This window comes from Hydra vulgaris, chromosome 08 (assembly GCF_038396675.1).
Source record: "Hydra vulgaris chromosome 08, alternate assembly HydraT2T_AEP".
In the NCBI taxonomy this organism is placed as follows: Eukaryota; Metazoa; Cnidaria; class Hydrozoa; order Anthoathecata; family Hydridae; genus Hydra; species Hydra vulgaris.
The window spans coordinates 2,780,433-2,786,266 of record NC_088927.1 but is presented as its reverse complement, the minus strand read 5'-3'; positions in this window follow the sequence as shown (position 1 = coordinate 2,786,266).

Genomic DNA, 5,834 nt, shown 5'->3' with positions numbered 1-5,834 from the left:
TTGCTGCGGAAACTCTCAGAGCTAACCACTCGGCCACACATGCGTGTAGACTGACGAATATTTTAAAGCTATTTAGCAAATAAAAGATTTTATAAAATGGATATAAGTGCTACAGAATGATAAAATTAAGTTGATGTTCCCGCAATGCAATTTTCAAGTGAAAGTAAAATTGTGAAACTTGATATATGTTTTACTATGTTATAACATTACATAATTTAAAGTTTAGATAAGTTAGATATTTGTAATGCAAATTTTGCATACACTTTCGTTCACGTTTTCTTATAAAAAAAAGTACTACGACTCTTTCTCGTCATTATCTCGGCTTTAATAGCTGCCAAAAATTCCGTGTCAAATACGCTCGAAGGCCACTACTAACAACACTATTAAGTTTGGCAATAATATAATTAGATCAGTGACCGATCCGGAAGGAGGGGGATGGGATCATGCATCCCACCAAAATCTAAAAGTCCTAAAAATATCTTAGAAATTGAGGACCTTTTTTTTTTAGGAGACGCAAATATGGTACAAAATAAAAAATTTTCAACATCTTCCTCCTTCCCCCTCTCACCAAAAATTTCTGGATCCGTCACTGAAAGAGATACTAATTAAAATAGAATACGGACAATGTTTAGATTAAAGCCATTCTAAAATATTTTTTAATTTCAATGTTTTAAGGATTAAAAAGACTAGGCTTTTAAAAATTATTTTAAAAATATAAGCTGTAAAAAAGAGTTAGTTAGGATTAAATATTTGCTGTAAAAAAGAATTAGGATTAAAACATTGAAATTAAACGGTTGAGATTTTATAAAAGATTAATTTAAACTTTTAAAAAAGATTATACCATAGTTTCAACATAGCACAAAGTGCAAAACAAAACATCATCTAATTTTTCCATATATAAATTTTGATAAAATTTAAAGCATTTCGTTATACATTTTTGTTTAACGTTCGATAAAGTGAAGCACATGGCGCAAGATTTAAGTAAAACTTTGTTAATTTGAAACCGAAACCGCTAATAATAAATATATATCAACCGCTAAATAAATATATATCATTATTTAATTAAAAAAAAAAAATTAAATGATGATATATATTTATTTGGTAAACATTTAAAATTTTTAGATTAATAAATAGTGGTTGTGAATGAGAGAGACGGTCTGCATATTTTAAAACCCTATACAGGCTCAGAATAGGCAGAGATATGCGCAATCTGATTCGCTGATTTTGAAAGAGAGGCTTTTGCGCGTAAGCTTAAATCAAAAAAAGTATTGATTAAAGAAAGTGAAACTGAGTAATTTCCAAATAATAATAACAAAAAAAGTATGATTTTTTTATCCGATTTTGTACAATATATAATTATATTTTTACAAAACTTCACAACTCAAAACATCCGTGGTTTTCATAATATTTTCTTAAAAATAAAGACTTAAAAAATTTAGTTTGTTTTCCTAATGGTTTTTATAACTCTAATATATAAAAATGACAACCATTGTAACAAACTATAAACCAGATTGTAAAACTTGACTATGCTGTGATTATTTAGAATGAAACAGTTTTAAAATTTACGTAGTAATATCAATTGAATATTATTAACTTGATATAAGTTTTTTCAAATTAAGTTCCCATTAATCCTATTATATAACAAGAAAACTATTTTTAAAAAGAACCTAATTTCTTTTCAGATTTTTACCCTTATTATTTCCATATATAAATTGTATACATCACTAAAACATTTTAAGTTTGAGAATATTGATTATTTAACTACCTCAGATAATTTACAACACTCTCAAAATAAAAGCAATTGTGAGCAAGAGCTGATTTAGATTGTCTTTGGTTATGTATAGTAATAAAAGATTACAAAGCATTGTAGCATAATAAGCTGTAAGAAAAATTTATAACCTGATGTCCTTAGATGTTTTGAACTCTAATGTTCAACTCTTTATAATTAACATATAAATCAATTTATAAATAAAGTTCTTCACCAGTAGTCTGGTAAAACTGCATATAACCTTTATTTGCAAAAGTACTTCACAAGTAGTCTCGTACAACTGTATATAAACTTTGTATTTGAGTATGCTTCAAGGCTAAGAACATATTTTACGAGAGTCATTTATAAACCTTTTCAAATTTACTTCAACACATACATTTTTTTTCCATTTCTTTAAATTAACAACAGATAAAACCTCCATCATCAAGGTAAACTTTATTGAAATTTTGAGATTTTTACGAGTGAAAATTCTCTTGTACAATTAGATTTTGATACCTTTTAAATACTCTGAAGAGTACTAAAATAAAATAAATTTCCTAATGCAAAACTTGTATCGATAAACTTAGTTCATCATTACTATGAAATTTATTTCAATAATCTGCTTAGATATTAAATATATTTTTCAACGAATACGCACTTGCCTCTCTTTCAAAATCAGCGAATCAGATTGCTCATAGGGTTTCAAAATATGCAGACGGTCTGCGGTGGATATTATTCTTATGGCATGTTTTTGTTGGTTGAATAGTTTATTTAGTTTTTTTTATTGGTGCTGCATCAAGCAATGCGAGCATAATTGAGATAATAATGAATAAAAGAGTAGATATATTTTAAGCAAATTTGATTTAGGTAAGGTAATACTTTATAAAGTATGCCAATATTTTTAGAAATTTTATTTTCGATTAATTTTATGTGATTTATTTACGTGACATTTTCGTCAAGAAGAACATCTAGAAACTTCATTGAGTGTTCTCTTTTTATAAATTGATTCCCAATGCTCAAAATAAATGGTAGCTTTAAATTTTTAGTCTTTTTAGAATGGAAGCTTCGTCTCTTTGATAAAGGTGATGAAAAAATATATACTTAGTTTTGGTTAAGTTTAATGATTACTTATTTGTATTAAACTATTCAGTTAATTTTAACAGTTTTTTGTTGACTGTTTTAAATAGAGCTTTTATATTAAATGGGAATAAAATAAATTGGTATTGTCAGCAAACAAAATAGAGTTTCAAATATTCGAAGCTCTGCTTAAGTTGTTAATTTATATTTAAAAAAAAGCGGTCCTAAAATGGATCCTTGAGGAACTCCACATGCGATTGTCTTATTTTCAGTTTTACCACCATCATAAGAAACATACTGCTTTCTATTTTCTAGTTTTTAAGCCAAACTATATTTTCGTTCTTAACTCCGTAATTTACTTGTCTTTTTAATAAAATATTGTGGCCAACTGTGTCAAAAGTCTATAAAAATACCTATTGTATACTCTTGTATACATTAACATATAATGTATAGAATTATGTCTAAGGTCTATAAAAATAAGTAATGTATATTCTTTTTTATTAAAGGCTCGAAAAATATCATGAACAAGTTTCAGAATAGGACGATCAGTTGAATGACCTTTTTTGAACCCAAATTGTTTGTTATATAAAATATTATTTGTTTCTAGAAAAGAGAATAGTCTATTATACATTATTCGTTCCAGCATTTTAGAGCAGGAAGGAAGAATGGAGGTAGGTCTATAATTTTTAATTGAAGAATCAACCGATTTAAAAACCGGTATAACTCTTGCAGTTTTTAAATATTCCGGAAATATTTCTTGTTTTAAAGACCCGATTAGTGGCGGCCGGTGACAATACACTTTGGTGGGGCCAGGAAATATTTACCGAACAATATCGCAACGACCTGATGTCAGCGTAATTGCTGCTTTGGTGTTTGGTAGGACGCTTGCGTTTTTGATTAGTTGAGAGAGTTAAGCGCTAGTATACTTTCAAAATAAAGTATTTAATGGCATTGAATCTTTTAAACATACGTAAAAACCAGCAAAAACGGACTGAAAACTGCTCTAATAGTTCAAAAGTGTCTTGACTCTTTTTAAAGTAATAAAACACTGTTCAGCATCAGCTGTAGAAACAGGCGTGACCAAAACAATTTCTATCAACTTTGATACTTCAGAAAACGTTTCAACCAGGTTATTTTCATGCATAAATTGGGATAGGGCACATATTTTACTTAATAAAATCCATAATTCTTAAATACAGCATTTACAATGTCAGTCATAAATAATAGTAAACTTCACAAGATTATTTACATTGTCAAAGATACTTTAACGATTTTATGTAATTAAAGATAAAAACTTAAAATTTGTTTGTAAGCATTTGTAACATAACAGTACTTGAACGTTTATATAATTTTTAGTTATTTGGCTTCAGCTTTAACCCCCAAAAAAAAAACATTTCAATAAAATATTCTGATTATTTTATTTCTATGGTAATGGTAAATGTCAAACATTTTTAAATAATCTAAACTTTGTATATTTTTTTAATTAGTGCCTTTTTGGAAGTATCAAATATTAAAACTCCATTATGAAATGTAACAGTATCATCAGTGGTACAGTTTTTGTGACTGAAAAAAAAAATTTCTTTATATCTTCTGTTGTTTTATTTGTTTGTACCTTTGTTGTATCAAACTAATAATAATATTAACTAATTTAAAATATTACTTGAAAACCCAAAAAATTCTTTAAAACTTGTGATTGATGCTTATCATCAAGGTTGAAATTGGCTCTGGTTCAGTGTCGATCTAATTGAAGAACTTAAAAAGTAGAATAACTCAACTGCCACCAAACAATGTAAACAATTTTCAATGGCTGATTCATTATGCCGCAGAATATAATACATAAGGTATTTGGAAAAAATAAACTTCAGCAATCTCTCATTGAGAATAGAACAAGAATTTCAAAAGTACAAACAGTTTGTAGCTCTTATTATATTTGTAGAAATGACGTAAGCTTTCTTGTGCCACAATATATAAATTTGCTAAACATTGCCATACACTTGCAATACATTTGTTCGATTAATACACAAATCAAGATTCTCATTAATATGGCTGAGCCACTATTTTTTCCCTGTAAAAAAAAAAAAAAAACGTTTTAAATTTTAAAAAAAAATAAAACAATATATGCTTGAAAAATGTAGTTCACTAACAAAAGTTATAAAATGTACAAGATTGTTGATTGTAAAAGAAATGCGAAACTTTTCTATATTATAAAATCAATTTACCAAACTGTTCAATTTCCCTACAATTTCTAAACTTATAATTTTATTATTCTTTTTCCCATTATTATTCCTGTTATTTATATTATATTATATACATTATTATTCCTGTTTTAATTATAGAATAAAATGACTTGTCCTAGTTTCTAAAAATATATAATATTTTTTTTTACCTAACTGTATCTCATAAAACAACATTTATACCAGTAATTTCTGTTACATTATTTTAAATATCATGTTTTTGCCATGTTCCTATTCCTATTAATTTATACTCCTAATAACTACATGGTAAATTTTATATCTACATATCCAGGTGAAGAAACCAATATTAACATTGTTAATATTGCAATGTTTACACTGGTAATATTCACAGTAAAATTGCAATATTAACAAATGTATGATGTTTTCAACATTATTTTTACAAACAAATGTTGATATCGTTAACAAACAAATGTTGATCTTAACTTTGATCATGCTTAAATGTTTATCTTCAAATGCTTAAATGTTTATCTTCAAATGTTGATCTTTTGGATCAATTTTTGGATCAATTTTTGGTCCATTGTTATTCCTCGTTAACAAACAAATGTTGATATCGTTAATGTAAACGAGGAATAACAATGGACCAAAAATTGATCCTTATGGGACCCCACAATTAATGTTTTCAAGTCGTGTTACAGTGTTGTTATATGATAAAGCTTGTTTCCGATTATTAAGGTAATATCGAAACCATTTTAAACTTTTATTTCTTATTCCATAATTATAAAGTTTATAAAGAAGAATCTCGTGGTCAACTGTGT